Genomic DNA, 21,491 nt, shown 5'->3' on the forward strand with positions numbered 1-21,491 from the left:
CTGTCACATTACATCATATAATGTTTTAAATGAAAACTGTCACATTACATCACATAATGTTTTAAATGAAAACTGTCACATTACATCATATAATGTTTTAAATGAAAACTGTCACATTACATCACATAATGTTTTAAATGAAAACTGTCACATTACATCACATAATGTTTTAAATGAAAACTGTCACATTACATCACATAATGTTTTAAATGAAAAATGTCACATTACATCACAATGTTTTTAATGAAAACTGTCACATTACATCACATAATGTTTTAAATGAAAACTGTCACATTATATCACATTATGTACTGTTCAAGTTTTGACGAAGCCATAGGGGGTTAGCGGGTATCACGAGTTGGAGGAAGCATGCGGTTGTTTAGCCCGGGGGTGGGGGGGGGGGGTTTGTCAGAGGTTTAGGGAGGGGGGGGGTCAGAGGGAGAGGATGCGGATGACGTATGCTCGTATAGGGTCGATGCGGATGCGGGATTTGGCAGTAGGAAGGACACAAAGACACCCCTCCCCCCCCCTACTCGTCACACCCAGACACCTACACCCTTTGCCATTCTATACTTTGTCTCCTCTTTCGGTATTCGCTTTTTTTTTTTTTTTAATATGCGATTAGTGGTGTGTTTTTTAGGGATGTGTGTCTACACTTACGTGGTTTTCTTTATTGCTATTTCACTATTCGTTGGATGTGCAATTTACGCGTAAATGCAGTGTATTCATACACACATACACACGCACTATATATATATATATATATATATATATATATATATATATATATATATATATATATATATATACATATATATATACATATATATATATATACATATATATATATATATATATATATATATACATACATATATATATATATATATATATATATATATATATATATATATACATATATATATATATATATATATATATATATATATATATATATACATATATATATATATATATATGTGTGTGTGTGTATATATATATATATATATATATATATATATGTATATATATATATATGTGTGTGTATATATGTGTGTGTGTATATATATGTGTATATATAATATATATATATATATATATATATATATATATATATATATACTATTATATATATTTATTATATACATACTTATATATGTTATATGTATTACACACATTTGTATATTGATTGATTTATTTACTTACTGTATTTAAAGAAGGGTCATTTACTGAAAATTTATTGGAAGAATATTCCAAGACCGCGATGAGATTTTTCTTTTTTATGCAGTATATTTAATAGTGAAAGGTCTTTTCGGTCATTTTCATATTATCCACGTAACAAGGCAATATGATATATCACATTCATAATTTAAAGTGCTGAATCGTAGATGAAAACTATGCATAAAACATCCAAAACCTCGAGCTACTCATCCACTTATACAGACAGGGTCATCAACAATGTAACTCTCTCTCTCTCTCTCTCTCTCTCTCTCTCTCTCTCTCTCTCTCTCTCTCTCTCTCTCTCTCTCTCTCACTCTCACAGACTAAATCTTTTCATTGTGGTGGCCGATGTGGTAACGTCCCTGACTGGTGAACGCCAGACTTGGAGTCCCGCTCAAACTCGTTAGTTTTTCTGATCGCTGCAACCTCACCATCCTTGTGAGCTAAGGATGGGGGGTTTGGGGGGAGCCTATAGGTCTATCTGATGAGTCATCAGCAGCCATTGCTAGGCCCTCCTTGGTCCTAGCTTGGGTGGATAGGGGGCTCGGCCGCTGATCATATGTATATATTGTCAGTCTCTAGGGCATTGTCCTACTCGATAGGGCAATGTCACTGTCCCTTGCCCCTGCCATTCATTAGTGGTCTTTATACCTTTAAACTCTTGCACTTTTTGGCATGGATGGACATTTCCTTCTAATACCACTGGTAAACTATCTTTCCGTTGCCTTCCAAATTTATTTTCTTCCTAATAACAAACTGTCTCTTTTCAATATCCTGTAGTCCTCCCCTTTTTCCACTCCTTAACACATGGCCAGACCATCTTAAATCAACCTTTCTGTTCTTCTGACGTTACATAATACAACAAATAATTAATATCAACAATTTATCTATATTTCATCGTATTTTCTTAAATGAGGTTTGGCTTGACATTGATACTAGGCATGTAGACATGTCGAAGCTCTAACCCAATCTTTTGCAAACGAGCTGCTACCTTTCTTGCTGCACTCCTGGGAATTTTCTGCTATCTTAGCATCACCTTTCACGTTTACTCGAAATGCTCCTATAAAGCACCCATCTTTATTCTTACGCCATTTAATCAATATTTACTAGCGGAACCCGTGTAAATTACACGAAATTATATTTTCAATACTAATTATCTTGTTCCTAACCTATACATGTTTGAATAAAATGCCCTGAGATTAATTTTATAATCTAGGTTATGGAAATTGATAGAACTCAATCTTTTGTCTAATAATTAAAAAAAAAAAAGAAGTCAGGTGCTAAATACAAAATTGGGAAAACTACTTAAGATGTGCTTTGGTTAAGTAATCAAAGTCTATGTGCTTTGGTTAAGTAATCAAAGTCTAATGTGAATTTGTAAGAGTATACCATGAAATTATTTCAGTTTTCTTTAAAGCGTGACACAAAAGAAATAATACACACGCTATCGTATTAATATACAGTAGATTATTCCTTCATTCTAATTTTCAAGTTAATCCTCGCAACCTTAATTTTACTCGTATTTATTCTCAACTTTCTCCTTTTGCTGACAAAAAAAAAAAAAAAAAAAAAAATTCACTAGCACCTGAAAAAACACATTTCGCTAGATCCTGAAAAACACTATTCATTGGATCCTGAAAAACACTATTCATTGGATCCTGAAAAACACTATTCACTGGGTCCTGAAAAAACACTTTTCACTGGTCCTAAAAAACACTTTTCTCTGGATCCTGAAATTTCACTTACTATCCCCAATAGTACAATAATCATCTGTATTACCGTCCAATCTACCAAACGTTCACAGCATCGTTTCATAGTCCCCCATCTTTGCAACTATATATCTTATTTCCTATGTGACTTCTTGCTCCATGCTATTCGTAAGCAGCCGTAAAGACATAACTTGTCTGAGACGCGTTTTTATGTCGCATCCATCCCTCTCAGTTTACAAACAATCTATTCAATACGCCAACGTCCCCAACATTGACTTTTAAAACCATGGGTTTATTATAGATTCCAAAGGTAGAAAATTCGTAGGGAAAAATATTAGACAAAATTTACCGTGCATATATGCATACCAACACACATACGCGCGCACACACACACACACACACACACACACACACACACACACATATATATATATATATATATATATATATATATATATATATATATATATATATATAATCTATGTACATTATATATGAAGTATAACACGTTCATATGGAACAGGAAGTTGGATGTTTAATATAGACTCGAAGGTATGTATGTATGTCCCAATAATAATTATCCAGAAATGGGATATTGATGGGTTGAGCATCATCACTTATGAAGATAATCCTTTTAGGATTTGATTATCCAAGTTCCTTTGAATATTGCTCAGGCCTGAGACTACAATTTGTGACCAGAGACGACCATTTTAGAGCGTGCACTCGTTGTTCTTCATGACAAGAGTTTTAACTAAAGGTATAAAGTGTATAGGGTTGGGGTGGCCGATGTGGTAACGTTCCTGACTGGTGAAAGCCAGACTGGGGTTAGTCCCTTTCAAACTCGTTAGTTTCTTTGGTCGCTGTAACCTCACCATACTTGTGAGCTAAAGATCGAGAGTTTGGGGGGGAGCCTATAGGTCTATATGCTGAGTCATCAACTGCCATTGCCTGGCTCTCCTTGGCCCTAGTTTGGGTGAAGAGGCGACTTGGGCGCTTATCATGTGTGTTTATATGGTCAGTCTCTAGGGCATTGTCGTGCTTGATAGGGCAATGTCCCTGTCCCTTGCCTCTGCCATTCATGAATGGCCTTTAAAATTAAACCTTTAAATTGTTCCTCACGACAGAGTTCAACTATTGATATAAAGTCTAATGGATTACACGAAACAATGAGGTTATAGAGATGCGACGAAATTTCACTTCTGAATTAAGTTCGACAAAGAAAAAGTTCCCAAGATTTACCTCCGCTCTGTGATTAAACAAGTCTCATAATTGAAGGGCAGTAATTTTTCAAGTTCGACAAAGAAAAAGTTCCCAAGATTTACCTCCGCTCTGTGGTTAAACAAGTCTCATAATTGAAGGGCAGTAATTTTTCAAGTTCGACAAAGAAAAAGTTCCCAAGATTTACCTCCGCTCTGTGATTAAACAAGTCTCATAATTGAAGGGCAGTAATTTTTCGTGATATATGGCCTCACTGACAGGTGTCATTGATTGACCAATATAATCTGGCGACAGGTGTGTCTCGCACTCTGAAATTGGTTTTTTAATATCACGGAGAAAATTTTTATTATTGAATAAATCTGCACTGCGTGGTTCTAAGATTATGGAATCAATGTCAGAATATATAGGTTTATGCTTCTGTTCTCATAACATTACATTATCAAAGTTGGTTGCCAGATTTCTTACTGGATATTGATTAAACGGTAACGAATATTACGCGCTTCCCGTTTCTTGGCAATTTGTAACCCACCTTGATATTTTCAATTTCCTAGAAATAAGGAAACCTTGACATTTTCCCTTAAATGATGTATTCACTGTTGTATCATTCCTAATGAATATATTATACCGTGCTTCAGAATGCAGGGGATGATGAAAAACCATACCTGATAGTGGCGCCATCTCTTAAAAGAAAGAAACATTACACATCCTTATTTTGTTAAATTTTGAAGAACAGCCCTATTTCGGTGTATGTTCACGCAAATAACAAAATCTATTAGTGGCTTCCTATTTTGATCTTTGCAGCTATGATCTGGGAACCTTATTTAAACATCATTTATTGAACTTGGATATTCTTCAGCTTCACCAAAGTTTCGATTTATATTTCAGCGTTTATTTCATTTGATTATTATTATTATTATTATTATTATTATTATTATTATTATTATTATTACTTGCTAAGCTACAACCCTAGTTGGAAAAGCAGGATGCTATAAGCTCAGGGGCCCCAACAGGGAAAATAGCCCAGTGAGGAAAGGAAACAAGGAAAAATTAAATATTTCAAGAACAGTAACATTTAAATAAATATTTCCTATATAAACTATAAAAAACTTTGACAAAACAGAAGAGAAATTAGATTGAACAGTGTGCCCCGAGTGTACCCTCAAGCAAGAGAACTCTAACCCTAGACAGTGGAGGAAAAGTATATAGACCATAAGAAGCATTTCCGCGTTTGATAACTGTGACATCGGAGCTCTAGTATTACATAATATGGTCACTAGAGACAACCAGCTGCTCTCTCTCTCTCTCTCTCTCTCTCTCTCTCTCTCTCTCTCTCTCTCTCTCTCTCTCTCTCTCTCACCATATCATTGGCATTTGTCATTGGGACAAAAAATCCATAGTGGTAAATTTATGGTTGTATATTATCTAATGTTTCAGTGTCGCTCTCGCTTTCTGTATGGTGCTAAACATAGTGGAGCAACAGATATAATCAGAACAGTATTTATGTATTTTGTATTTACTGGTAGATTGTGATTACCTCACCCTTATATTCCTTACGATTATCTGATATCTATAACATGCTGAGCTACAAGATATTGGTAATTTTCCCCGCTTTGCCATTGCGCAAATTGTTTTAAATTCTGTCTTTGGTTTGCCCAGTTTGAAATTAATTATTTTTCTAAAGACTGTCTAAAGTGATATGAGCATTCGAGTAATTTTACATTGCTTTAAAGTTCATTTATATTCTAAAATTCCCTATTATATTCGCTTGATCAGTTTCGTATGGAAACAAAGAAATGGTCAAACCTCATAATTATATTGTTTCTCTCTCTCTCTCTCTCTCTCTCTCTCTCTCTCTCTCTCTCTCTCTCTCTCTCTCTCTCTCTCTCTCTCGCAAACTTTCGTAGTTCATCGATCAATCGTTTTATCTTCCTTCCTCTGCTTCGTTTACAATTTCTAGAGACCCATTTTGATATTCTTAATGCCCATCTATTGTCTGTCATTCTTATTATATACCATGTCCATATAGATTTCGTTTTCTTACAAGTTGTTAGAATATCCTCTATTTTAGTTTTCTCGCGTATCCATGTTGCTCTTTATATATATATATATATATATATATATATATATATATATATATATATATATATATATATATATATAGTGTGTGTGTATGTATATGTATGTATATATGTATGTATGTATATATATGGATGTATGTATGTATATATATGGTATGTATGTATGTATATGGTATGTATGTATGTAAATATATGGTATGTATGTATGTATATATATGTATGTATGTATGTATATATATGTATGTATGCATGTATGTAATATACACTCAAACCTAACCTCATATAGTAGGGAGTATTGTTTCAATCTGTATTCCTCTGCCATTAGTTTCTCATATTTTATTTTCCTGAAATGGAACGCATATTGTGAAAGAGATGTCGATACATTTATTTGTGCGTGAATTTTTGTTTATTTCTATTTTACCTTGCTACCTCTTAATGGGCAAATGCAAGTAGAAAAAGCAGTCCAACTAATCTTCTGTAGTAATTCATTTCGAAAGGAAAAAGTTATAAATGCCATTACTTCCGAAAAGGTAAATGGGGATAGTTTAAGCATAGGTCATATTACAGTACATTTCAGTCTCGTCCGGACGATTGCGATAAAAATTTTAATTTGCCTCCTTGATGTTTTCAATGACACTGATAAATATCCCTTATTTTCAATCCTCCTTTTGGTACGTCGTTTCTACCGATGGATTGAATAAAATATTTCGAATAAAAAGAAATGGATGAGAATGGGGTTGTGGTGGCCAATGTGGTAAGGTCCCTGACTGCTGAACGCCAGACTGGGGTTCGAATCCCTCTCAAACTCGTGAGTTTCTTTGGTCGCTGCAACCTTAGCATCCTTGTGAACTAAGGAGGTGGTTATGGGGGAGCCTGTAGGTCTATCTGTTGAGTTATCAGCAGCCATTGCCTGGTCCTCCTTGGTCCTAGATTGGGTGGAGAGGGGGCTTTGTCGCTGATTACATACATATATGGTCAGTTTCCAGGGCATTGTCTGGCTTGATAGGGCAATGTCACTGGCCCCTGGCCTCTGCCATTCATGAGCGAACTTTAAATAGGGTTAAACACATCTATCACCAAATTTAAGTGGTTTCGTTGGGGGGGGGGGGGGGGGGGGAATCAGGTGTGTACTAGAAATGAATATTACTTACTCATTTAAATATATCATTCCATGATTTATAGGAGGATAATAAATCATTAAAGTTGTTTTACCTAAAAGCCCTGCTAATGAAAGGTATATTTGTCGAACTATATTATTTCATTTGGTTTATTTTATCTCGAGAATGAAAATTATAGGATTGAATATAAAGCGTATCAAATTCCTCTTTGATGTTTAAATTTATTGCATGATATGAAACATTTGACAAGTAAAAATCCATTAATGTACGTAAGATTAGATTGTTCAGGAAAGAGATTTCCCATTATAATTTTTTTAACCCTTCCTCTTTTTGTTATCACGAATAAATTTTCTAATTACAAACGACTCATATGTTTTTATATTATATTTGCCACTTATCTATTTCGATACAAAAGAATGGTGTTATGAATATGTAAGATAATTGTAGTATTTTGGGAGAAATTGTCAGCTTTGTGTGAAATTAAAATCATGTTGGGAATTAATTTAAAAAAAAATTATTATTAAAAAGAAATTTTTCGTAATGCGTTGAAAGTTATTAGATTGTATGAAATATTACACGGTAATCACCTGCTTGTAAACAAAACAATATCATAACTGGGCTATCCTCATAAATTGTATAATATTATAGGTTAACCTGAAGTGTTATTTTTTCCCTTAGAATAAAATATTAAATGAATACAAATAAAAGAATAAGGAGCGTAGTTTAATAACATCATCATCATCATAGACTGACTAAATCCATAGTGGTTTCATTGGCTAAATTCATAAAATTTATAAGTCTTCAACCTATGAAATGACAATAACTTTAGATATTTCTCTGTCATATTTTTGTATACTGTATTGTCTAAAACCTCGTTCATAAATATGTTGTAAATGCAAAATTTCCCCGCATTCATACATTCTTCGTTGTGATTTTCTTTTAATTCAATTTTCTTTTAATTCAATTTTCTTTTAATTCAATTTTCTTTTAACTCTGTCACCATTCTTCGAATCAATTTAATCGCCTTTTGGTTCTCATTTATTTATTTCTTTATTTCTTTTCCTCACTGGGCTATTTTTCCCTGTTGGAGCCCTTGGGCTTATAGCATCTTGCTTTTCCAACTAGGGTTGTAGCTTGGCTAGTAATAATAATAATAATAATAATAATAATAATAATAATAATAATAATAATAATAATAATAGAATTCGCATAGTAAGGTCTTCACAAGAGTATATTACTTGTTTTGCAAGAGATTCTTTAATGTAAAGATCATCATAGGTATAAATAACACATTTTGTAACAAATTCTTCAAAATAAAGATTATCAGAGCTATTAATAATGTATTTAAAAAATTTAAAAAAAGATCGTCATAGCTTTAGATAACACATTTTGCAAGAAATTCTTAAAAATAAAGATCATCATAGCTATAAATAACATATTAAAAACAATTCTTTAAAATAATAATAATAATAAAAATAATAATAATAATAATAATAATAATAATAATAATAATAATAATAATAATAATAATATTGCTACTTTTTGGCGACTATCACATAATTTTTGAAAGATGGAAGGTTAGAGTCAAACGATAAACTTGAAGTCGCATCAAGACCCTTAGACCATGATGGTGCATTCGCTATAAAAGATCCTTTTTGATTGATTTGATTATTCATAGTTCTATTATGATTCATGTCTCGGTAATCGGTATATGCTATTATCTCTTTTGAATGTCAAATTAATTATCCTGTTTTCACGAAACAGATGTAAATAACTTTTTATTTTAGTCTTTCTTAGATAAGAACTGCAGTCTTCATTGTTCCATTCATTCGGTTTATAAAAGGTTTTGTTGTTTCCACGTCGGTTTCAATTTTTTATCCAAGTCTCCTTACCATAATAGTACCTCTTTACATATGATTTTTTTTTTTTTTTTTTTTTTTTTGATATGCACTGTTCACGATAACACACGAAGATAACTGTTCTCAACTACAAGATTATTAAATGAAAAAAGGAAATATACAGGTTTTTACGATATATATCTCCCGAAAATGTTTATTAATTTTTATTCTAAACGTGTCATTTTAGCCTTAGGGTTCGGTGAAACAAATTGGATGAGCCAACACATCAAAACGCTTCGCGGACCGCAAACGATAAGGGAAAATATGGCTTTTCATAGTCCTAAATAGAAATCAAGTAATTGTACATTCAGATGTTTAATGAAAATCCTGCAACTTAGCTAAAACTGGATAGGGCACATTTTAAGAGGACATTATAGAAGGTAAATTTTAAAGGTAAAGACAAAGACGAAGGTAAAGGAAAGCCAATGCTGGATGACCTGAAGGGTTGGAGAAGGTACAGTTGGCTTTATTAATTCAGGTGCACCGACTTCTTAGCTTCACAATAAGTGTATCAAAATTAATGAAACCAACTGTACCAAAGCTAAAAGAGGTGGCCATGGATAGAGAATTATGGAGGGCGACTATTCCATGAAAAGACATGCCTTAAGCTAGGCTGACACTTGCACGATTCTGTGGCACGCATTGGCACGACTCGAGTCGTGCCAGTGCGCAAACTAGTCGTAAACTGGCGTGAAGTATCAGTAAACGCGTCGTGACTGCGTGCCATGTCGGGACGAGAAATGTAAAAAATTTTGGTCACGACAAAATTTCGCGACCGGGTCGTGAGCTATGCGCAAACTATGCGCAAAGAATTCGTGAACTAGTTGTGCCAGTTCGTGTCAATGTGGACACTGAACTTTTGTCGTGACCAAAATTTTAAACATTTCAAAATTCTTGTCCCGACATGGCACGCAGTCACAACGGGTTTACGCACACTTCACGCCAGTTAACGACTAGTTTGTGCACTGGAACGACTCGAGTCATGCCAATGCGTGCCAGAGAATCGTGTAAGTGTTACACTTCACGCCAGTTTACGACTAGTCTGCGCATTGGCACGACTCGAGTCGTGCCCATGCGTGCCACAGATTCGTGCAAGTGTCAGCCTGGCTTTAGGGCAGAACACTATTGTAGTAGTAGTAACTTGGCAACAAATAACTATATGAAGTGGAGTATTCTGAAGACAAGTTCATTTTGATTGGAAATTCTTCGACTGTTAATATTTTAATGACAATTGTAGAAACTTGTATTTGCGTGAGACATATGTATTATTTTATTTTGTATAAAAGCTCCCAAACCGAACTATCAGTCACATTGTAAACTATCTGGCGAATTGCCAAAACTAGAATGTTATTCTGATATTTTGATTTTTAGTATATTGTGGAAAAAATATGAAATCAACAACTTGTTTTAAAATTGAAATATAGATGCTTTATTTTTATATACCTTTAGTGATGAATACAGATATTTTTTTCTAAATTCCAATATTTTCATGCGACTCAAATCTCTCGTGTAGGGAACAATAGATATGTGATACATCAATCACTGCTGCCAACTTTTCTACCTGTACTACGGCTGTTTGGGCACATGGCTGCATTTACCTTAAAAGGACCTGGCATGATGGAACTTTCCCTCATTACTGTGGATTTGCTCCTATGATCGCAATGTCTCCTGTTGCCAAACAAGTTGACACTCCTCTCTCTCTCTCTCTCTCTCTCTCTCTCTCTCTCTCTCTCTCTCTCTCTCTCTCTCTCTCTCTCTCTCTCTCTCTCTCGTGAGAGTTTGGAATCTCATCTCGCTTCCAGAAAATGTTAGTTAAACTCTCTCTCTCTCTCTCTCTCTCTCTCTCTCTCTCTCTCTCTCTCTCTCTCTCTCTCTCTCTCTCTCTTGACGAGGTCTTTCTTATGTTATGGAAACTATCCTAAGTTCCTATGCAGCCAGATGGGGGTGAAGATATGGCTGTATTATCTCTCTATCTCTCTCTCTCTCTCTCTCTCTCTCTCTCTCTCTCTCTCTCTCTCTCTCTCTCTCTCTCTCTCTCTCTCACCCAGTTTATATTCGTAAAGTTGCTTTCATTTGTATCTTTTATTCTGCCGATGACACTCAAATGTGGATATGCATTTTTCTTTACCACTTTTCAGTAGTATAAATATATTGTAATATGTAGAATCAGATACGGTTACGTGCTATACCATTTTTGTCCTGGGTGTGCAAAGCACTTATAAATTATCATATTTTTTATCAAACTAAAAGCTTCATTCTAATAACATTCCCCATTACATGAATGTGAAGAGGTGAAAACTGAATTTTAATAAAGTTTCTTACTCCACAGGTGTGAAGTGAGAATTTTAATTTTTAATTTCCCGAAGTTTTCCTATTTTAAAAGATAGGCAATTATATATATATATATATATATATATATATATATATATATATATATATAGATAGATAGATAGATATATATATATATATATATATATATATATATATGCTAATTTGTTTTTAACTTCATTGATCCACAGGTGTGAAGTGAATTTTTTTTTTTAATTTCCCGAAGTTTTCCTATCTTAAAAGATAGGCAATTATTTATATATATATATATATATATATATATATATATATATATATACATATATATATATATACATATATATATATACATTATATATATATATATATATATATATATATATATATATAACCTTCATTCTAATAACATTCCCCAATACATGAATGTGAAGAGGTGAAAACTGAATTCTAATAAAGGTTCTTACTCCACAGGTGTGAAGTGACAATTTTTAATTCTTAATTTCCCGAAGTTTTCCTATTTCCCGAAGTTTTCCTATCTTAAAAGATAGGCAAATATATATATATATATATATATATATATATATATATATATATATATATATATATATATAGATAGATAGATAGATAGATATGCTAATTTGTATTTAACTTCATTGAAATTACAGTATTAACTGTCATTTTCTGCCTTGCAAGTATCCGAGTAAGTCTTATTACATAATGGATAAGATGATATTGGTATATGCAATGGAAGCTTCCCCTGCACAATCCAGGAAGATTCTGTTATTCAAGTGTGACGTATAAGTTTTTATTTAACGCACTTAGTGAATAGAGTTTTGACTGATACCTTTAGTTAATATCCCGATGAAGATTGGATGAGATTTGCGTTTTAAATATAGTACTTTGTGTTGTATTTTTGGACAACGAAATCTTCAATAGCGTGTGTGGAAATATTACTACGTAATACAGATAGCCAGTGTCATTCATCAAACCTGTCCATGAGTCTCGATAATGATAGGTTACAAATTGTATGGTAAATCATTAGCAGATTATATCCTGAATTAATAAGGAGAGTGCTACTCAGGTTTATATATATATATATATATATATATATATATATATATATATATATATATATATATGTATATATATATATATATATACATACAGTATATATATAAATAAATGTATATATATGTATGTATATATATATATGTGTATATATATATATGTATATATATGTATATATATATATGTGTATATATATATAATATATATATAATATATATACATACATACATACACACACACATACATACAAGTGTACGCGACCCGTAAAAAAGGACGGTTGAATACTTAGATAAATATAAACACGTAGACGTAGCCCCTCTTACCAGGGTATGACTACTTCCTCTCTCCTCTACCCGAGGGACAGGGATATGTTTTTTTTTCTTATGCTTTGGGTAATTTATCCCAATATGTGTTAAAATATGTGGGAAGTTACAAAATTATTCAGCCTGCATCCAAAAGCAAGATCCTCTCGTTGACTTTAGCGAATTGTGTTATTAAATTTAGACTATTACGATACTTTATAATATATTTATTCTTTACATTGTTTATTGACAAAACATATATCTGATGGAGAAATTCAGTTTGGTAAATAAGTTTCGATTCACATTACTTGGTAATTATTTGAGAGCAATGAAGGTGTTCGGACAAAAATACTTTCGACCAGTCAGGTATTAAGATTTTTTTCCGAGCTAAAAGGGCACCCCTGCGAGTTTGATAAATGAAATATGAATGAAATTTGGTATAGTTTTCTCTTATGATACTGTCCACGTAGTTTATCGATATTGCAGCCGAAAATTTCGGCTATACACCTGTGATAGAAATTTTCCATTGTGATTAATATCTTATCAATATCTCTTTGAGATGATTTGGGAATTCATAATCGAGTTCTCACCTTTACTGTGAATTATGTACACCATTTTATTATATAAATTATGTTCCTCGATCATTACTATCATTTCAGCCTTGTTCAATGAATCGCTGAACGATTAAGTGATTATTTTAATTATTTTAACATCGTGGGATGTATAGTCAATTTCTTTTAGCGATGCAGATTTGCACCGACTCGCAGCGGTGCCCTTTGAGCTCGGAAAAGTTTCCTGATCGCTGATAGGTTAGACGGTGCCCTTTTAGCTCGGAAAAGTTTCCTGATCGCTGATTGGTTGGACGAGATAATTCTAACCTATCAGCGATCAGGAAACTTTTCCGAGTTAAAAGGGCACTGCTGCGAGTCGGTGCAAATCTGCCTCGATAAAAGAAATGGACTATAGTGTTACATTGTACTAATTAGGTCTAACACTGCAACCAGTATTATTGCAAACATTGTACGCTCTCATTTAGTAATAATAGTTTGTGAATTTTTATGAGAATGGTTTGTTTCCTTAAAAGATTTATTAATTCTTGAATTTAGTACGTCATTAGACAGCAATTTCCTTGCCACTTCAGTCTTGTGTTATATATTCGAATCATTAATTAAAACACGATATCAGTAATTTTAGTGCGTAATGCTTTTCAGGTTTTTATATTCTTCGAATAATCCATATTTCAAATATGCTAAAACTACATTGGAGGGAATACCAATAAGTACTAAAAGATTTATACGAATACAATAAGAACTGTAACGTCTCCTCGAGTCTGTGATTGCTTTAAAAGAATTCCTTTTGATTTTCTTCACCGCAGATAAGGCTCTATTTTATGTCAGTTGACCTTCCAATAGTATTTACTATTTTTCATTCATTATTTTTATTACGGAGTGATCTTTGATGGTTCCTTCACAGAGGTTAGTGGGTATAGAGTCATTACCTTTACGAAAATATCTTGAATGGACATTTCATTAACCTTTAGGACACTGGGTACAAGTCGTTTAAATAAGGACTCTGGGTACAAAAAGTCGTTTGAATTTCCTTATTAATTTTCAATAGTATATGAATTTTACCGTCTAATCCCCCACCCAACCAAAAGTCTCATGTATTACCACCCTGGATAAGTGCACGAACTAATAAGGAAAATAATCATTACATTTCTATTAAATTCCTAGTGATATTATGTCCAATTATTTTAACACCTGTGTACGTAATAAATAGCGGTGCATATGTGCTACATAGACCGAAATTATCATTCAAAGTGGACATACAGTAAATCACTGAATACGCAGAAACTGGGCATCGTTACTGAATGGTGTAGCACTCGACTCACGTTTGTTTGGTATATAGATAGAAGTTTTATTCCAGCTGTGACCTTGTTGTGGAATATTCCTAATCGGGTAGTTGAATCAGTAGAACTTCATTAGTTCAAACTTACAGCAAATGTTTTTATGTTGAACAGGCTGACATAAGTCTTTTTATAGTTATATATGAATTATGTTTTAATGTGGTAATGTTTTTTATAAATATTTTATTCTTATTTTTCATTACTTCTTATATCGTTTATTTATTTCCTTGTTTCTTTTCCTCACTTTACTTTTTTCCCCTGTTGGAGCCCTTGGGCTTTTAGCATCTTGCTTTTCCAACTAGGGTCGTAGCTTGGCTAGTAATAATAATAATATCCATTGTCTTTTCGGGTTCGGAAAAAAAGAAGGCTAGGCAGCGTTCTTATCCTTAGACTTTCTAACGAGGACTTTCTGATTTACCCAGAATCCGTAGCCATCTGTAGCCAAAGTAAGGCGTACATCATACAGTACACTGTTAAAAATTGCATTAAAAAACGGTAAATGACTGGCAACATCAGGATTTTTACCGTTTAAAAAACGGATATATTGACGTAAAGGAGTGATATTACGGTTACCAACCCGTAAAAGATAATAACAAAGTATGGTAAAATTACAGTCGCCTGTATTTTGCTGAAATACGGCTGAGAACAGTACATTTTTACGGAGGATTTCCGATTAAAATTAAGGATTTATTTTTAGTGTACTCAAAATCACAGCTTTTTATAATTTCCGTACCATAAAAAAAATTCAACATTAAAAACCGCTCAATTTTGGATAATACTGCTACTATACCCCTAATAATAATGCCAGCTCTTTTTTTTTAATCCAATAAACCCGAAATTATCTTAGAATTGCCTTAGAAATTACCTTGAAATCATGAAAATTACCTCAAACTAATGTAATTACCTTAAAAGTTTAAACCCTCTCCCAAGCGACTCTTGGTGAAACTGATAGCACAAGGGAGTAGTAAGAAAGTGTTCCTTCCAGTTTTAGGACTTCAGATAAATGAAACCGGTCATTGGAGGGAAAGAAAGGGGCGTGTAGGAGTTTTAATTAAATATCGTAATTACTGAATATGTGATCTATGTAAAACACAATTTGATAAGTAAAGTTTCCTTCCTGAAAAAGATTAGCGGCCCTCGATTTTAGAGAACACCTTTCATACTCAGTAATAATGATGCTTATATAAATAATGGGTGTTAGTTTTCATAAGTATGTTACAAGTATATTGTTGAAAATGTATTAGGGTAGGATAAGATCCATCCTATAGGACTCAGTGTTTCCCAACCTTTTTTTAAATGATTACCCCAAAATTTTATTTCCAACTAATCAATTACCCCATTGAACATATACCCGGTAACATCGGATGTTATTTTGCAGCCACCTGATGAACTGTATGGATCATGTAGCCCGCTAATGGCTGCTTATAGTTAAGGATCCAAAACAAATGCAAACTTTTCCATTTTAATGGATATCAAAATTAACCATCATCAGTGTAGAACATCTTGATTACCCCAAAAATACGGGTCCATTACCCCACTGGGGTAATTTACCCCAGCGTTGGGAAACACTGCAAGACCCATACCATTACATGGAGTGGTGAGAGCCACATGTATTTTACAGTAGATGAATGTTAGGAAGTAATGAAATAGGACTTATTTCGATTTTATATATGTATTTGTCCAAAGATCTTTGAAAAAGACCAGAATGGATGTATGAATTGAGTAAGGGGCAAAGACAGCTATGTTAAAATTTCCAAGTTCAGTTCGTTCAATATTATCTCTTGTTACAAAGTAGGAAAACGTGAACAAAGTTTTCTTTTTATTCGTGATGTATGGCATTCCATGCCTACCCAAGGGACGGGGAGAGATGATCGTGTTCGAATATATATATATATACTGTATATATATATATATATATATATATATATATATATATATATACCGGTATATATATATATATATATATATATATATATATATATACCGGTATATATATATATATATATATATATATAATGTGTGTGTGTATGTATATATATATATATATATATATATATATATATATATAATACATATATATATATATACATACATATATATATATATATATATATATATATATATATATATATTTATGTACACCCCTACACAGGAGGCTCATCAGCAGTATGTTGAACCCCCAATGTGCGCAACGCTAATCGCTCTCCTCTTGCGCTTCCTGAATATAGAGACCCTTCATTTCCAACACGTTTATCATGCAATGCATCAACCCCGTTTAGACCTTCCTATAATATAATCCGTAAATAATGTATAGCTCATCCGATACATTGGTATTCGTTATTCTGTGTCTGGCCTAATCTTGAGAAATATAATTATCTTTAAGAGGACTTATCACTTTGGCGATTGTAAGACTATAGAGCACGCGATGCTCTACTTTATTTCTATTATTGCTAAAATTGATGGCAGTAAGTATGCTATGAGTTATAGCCAGATATTTATTTATTAAATTGTGTACATGTTTTACTTTATTCTATAAGTATTTATTTTTATCAGATGAAGTGTACAATATCCCGGGATATTCGTAACCTCAGATAATTACTTAATTACTGTGGCTCACATATCAGTTAGTTAGTTTTTTTTTTTTTTTTTGTCGTCGGCTGATTTTTAAACCGGAAATGAAATGCATCTTGTTGGCCATTGTCTAAATTAGTTTGTCGTAGAGCTAAAACTCCACATTTTAATGTTTATTCAAGTCTTAATTTTGGTCTTCTACGATTGGTCCCTAATTTTACTTCATACTGCTTTTCTGAAAAAAACTTTGGTGCGCTATAGGACACACGAGATTTGTTTCTCCTATATTTTCTTATTATGTAGTTAAGTTAATCATCCAATTCCAGCTGTCATAACACTCAGAAAACAAGGAAGTCTTCAACATCTGATTGGAAAACTTTATATCGCAAGTCCTTCTAATGTCGAGTAGAACCTTGTACATATTTGGAACCGCATATTTGAAAGTTCTACAACCCACTAAATGTCAAATAGAACCTTGTGCATATTTGGAATCCCATATTCAAAAGTTCTACAACCCACTAAATGTCAAATAGAACCTTGCACGTATTTGGAACCCCATATTTGAAAGTTTTACAACCCACTAAATGTCAAATAGAACCTTGCACGTATTTGGAACCCCATATTTGAAAGTTTTACAACCCACTAAATGTCAAATAGAACCTTGCACGTATTTGGAACCCCATATTTGAAAGTTTTACAAGCCACTAAATGTCAAATAGAACCTTGTACATATTTGGAACCACATGTTTAAAAGTTCTAGAACCCTCTAAATGTCAAATAGAACCTTGTACATATTTGGAACCACATGTTTAAAAGTTCTAGAACCCACTAAATATCAAATAGAACCTTGTACATATTAGGAACCACATGTTTAAAAGTTCTAGAACCCACAGTCGAGGTGCACTATGGCTCCAATAACTTGAGAAATCTTCCGTAGTTGGTCTTGTTGACACGATATTGTTGCGGGTATGATGTATATCTAGTTTAATAACTTGACGAGTCATTTCACATATTTGAAGAAAATATTAGTGCTATAATAGGCTGCTAGTGTGGAACTCAATCTTTGCAGGGGTATCCTTGTATCAGGAAACGAACCCCCCCCCCTCTTATCAATCTTTCTCCTCTGTTTAATATATTTTGCAACTTCTTAGGTTATACTTAATGTATACTTCAATAGATAGGTGCAATAATCAGTCCAAATAATAATAATAATGATGATAATAATAATAATAATAATAATAACAATTAATGATAATAATAATTAGTAATAATATTAATGATAATTAGTAATAATAGTAATGATAATAATAATAATAATAATAATAATAATAATAATAATAATAATAACACAATCACAAATTTCCTAACGGAACATTCATCCTGGCATTTCTTTACATAAACATTATTTCTAAAATGATATACAGTGATTCTTACTACATTATTTATTTGAGGACTTTGTGAGACAAATAACAATATCGTGCAAAAGTAGACGAGGATGCATTTACATGTCTGGTTGCCCTCGTTGCCTAACTACCTGTTTATTGTTGTTTTTATGTGACGTAACAAGCGCTTGCTATTTCATGTCATGTGTTGATCGTAAATGGAACGTGAATTTTTTGCTTGTCCAACCATTATTTCTCTTTGTCCTTAATTATGTCTTGACATTAATTTTCTCAAACAAACTGAACAATACCAAGAAATAAAATCATAATGTTGGATGACTATTTAAAAACATCATGATAGCATTATTATTTGGTATACTTTTGCTAAAATCACTCGAGTTTTCATTTTATATCGTGTGTATGAAACTGCGTTTCTTTATGATGTAATGGCGTCCCAGATATAATTGTAAAAATTTGCACGTTATGATTATCTTGGGTAAAGATGCCAAAGATGCCTTATTAGTCCAATAGTTATTAACGGGTACCGAGTGATAGAAATTACCAATATTCCCATAGTTATAAACAGATACTGAGTGATAGAAATTACTAATATTCCCATACTTATTAGCGGATACTGAATGATAGAAATTACTAATATTCCCATAGTTATTAATGGGTACCGAGTGATAGAAATTATAAATATTCCCATAGTTATTAACGAGTACTGAATTATAGAAATTACTAATATTCCCATAGTTATTAACGGGTACCGAGTGATAGAAATTACCAATATTCCCATAGTTATTAACGGTTACTGAATGATAGAAAGTACTAATATTCCCATAGTTATTAACGGGTACTGAATGATAGAAAGTACTAATATTCCCATAGTTATTAACGGGTACTAAGTGATAGAAATTACCAATATTCCCATAGTTATAAACAGATGCTGAATGATAGAAATTACAAATATTCCCATAGTTATTATCGGGGACTGAGTGATAGAAATTGCCAATATTCCCATACTTATTAACGGATACTGAATGATAGAAATTACTAATATTCCCATAGTTATTAACGGGTACTGAGTTATAGAAATTACCAATATTCCCATAGTTATAAACAGATATTGAATGATAGAAATTACAAATATTCCCATAGTTATTATCGGGGACTGAGTGATAGAAATTGCCAATATTCCCATACTTATTAACGGATACTGAATGATAGAAATTACTAATATTCCCATAGTTATTAACGGGTACTGAGTGATAGAAATTACCAATATTCCCATAGTTATAAACAGATACTGAATGATAGAAATTCCTAATATTCCCATAGTTATTATTGGGTACTGAGTGATAAAAATTGCTAATATTCACATAGTTATTAACGGGTACTGAATGATAGAAATTGCTAATATTCCTATAATTATTAACTGGTACTGATTGATAGAAAGTACTAATATTCCTATAGATATTAACGGGTACTGAGTGATAGAAATTGCTAATATTCCCAGTTATTAACGGGTACTGAATGAAATATTCCCATAGTTATTAACGGGTACTGAATGAAATATTCCCATAGTTATTAACGGGTACTGAATGATAGAAATTACTTTTATTCCCATAGTTAGTAATGGGCAGTGAGTGATAGAAATTACCAACATCAGGACCACTGATAGAAATCCTAAGATGGCGATTCTTTTATTTATAATCAAATGCCTATAATGAAAATTCTGGAATTTATTTTTTTTTTTATTCTGCGTTAAATTTTGAGTTTATTTATTTAATTCCATCCACTCATTAGTTTCTTATCTCATTCGTCTTTACCGTTCTTTTATCTTTCCTCTTGGTAAGGGTGGAAGAGACACTTAAGCTATGTTAAGCAGCTCTTCTAGGAGGAGGACACTCCAAAATCAAACCATTGTTCTCTAGTCTTGGGTAGTGCCATAGCCTCTGTACCATGGTCTTCCACTGTCTTGGGTTAGAGTTCTCTTGCTTGAGGTTACACTCGCGAACACTTTTCTATCTAATTTCTCTTCTTGTTTTGTTAAAGTTTATATAGGAGATATTTATTTTAATGGTGTTACTCTTCCTAAAATATTTCCTTACTGGGCTATTTTGCCTGTTGGAGCCCCTGGGTTTATAGCATCCTTCTTTTCCAACTAGGGTTGTAGCTTAGCAAGTAATAATAATTAATAATAATAATAATAATAATAATAATAATAATAATAATAATAATAATAATAATATTCAACAAATCTTCAAAGTACTCATTCTATTGACCTATTTGCAACTTTATCCTAAGTCCCATTTGTTTATTAATCTTTTATCTTTATTTACTTCGTTGTAGAAAAACCTCTTGTTCTCACTAATCCTTATGCAACCATTTCCTGGACATTATTATTACTTAATCCATTTTTTTTACCTTAACTATCATCCCGTATCTTCGGTCGTACAATAGAATGTCAATTTTTTTTTCTCAATAAATCTCTCATTTCTTAATTCAACCACGTAGCCTACTGTATTTATTCCCTCTTTCAACCTTCATTACAGTATCCACAAACATATTAGTTCTTCAAACATACACAAATATATATATATATATATATATATATATATATATATATATATATATATATATATATATATATATATATATATATATATATATTTATATATTTATATATATATATATTTATATATATATA

At 32.4% G+C, this 21,491-nt stretch overlaps 1 protein-coding gene across 4 annotated transcripts in view; it reads left to right on the forward strand.

Annotated features, from left to right (window-relative positions):
- The window catches only part of wake (wide awake), a 333,714-nt gene that overhangs the window by 269,529 nt on the left and 42,694 nt on the right, over positions 1–21,491 (forward strand). The window lies entirely within an intron of this gene.

This window comes from Palaemon carinicauda, chromosome 18 (assembly GCF_036898095.1).
Source record: "Palaemon carinicauda isolate YSFRI2023 chromosome 18, ASM3689809v2, whole genome shotgun sequence".
In the NCBI taxonomy this organism is placed as follows: domain Eukaryota; kingdom Metazoa; phylum Arthropoda; class Malacostraca; order Decapoda; family Palaemonidae; genus Palaemon; species Palaemon carinicauda.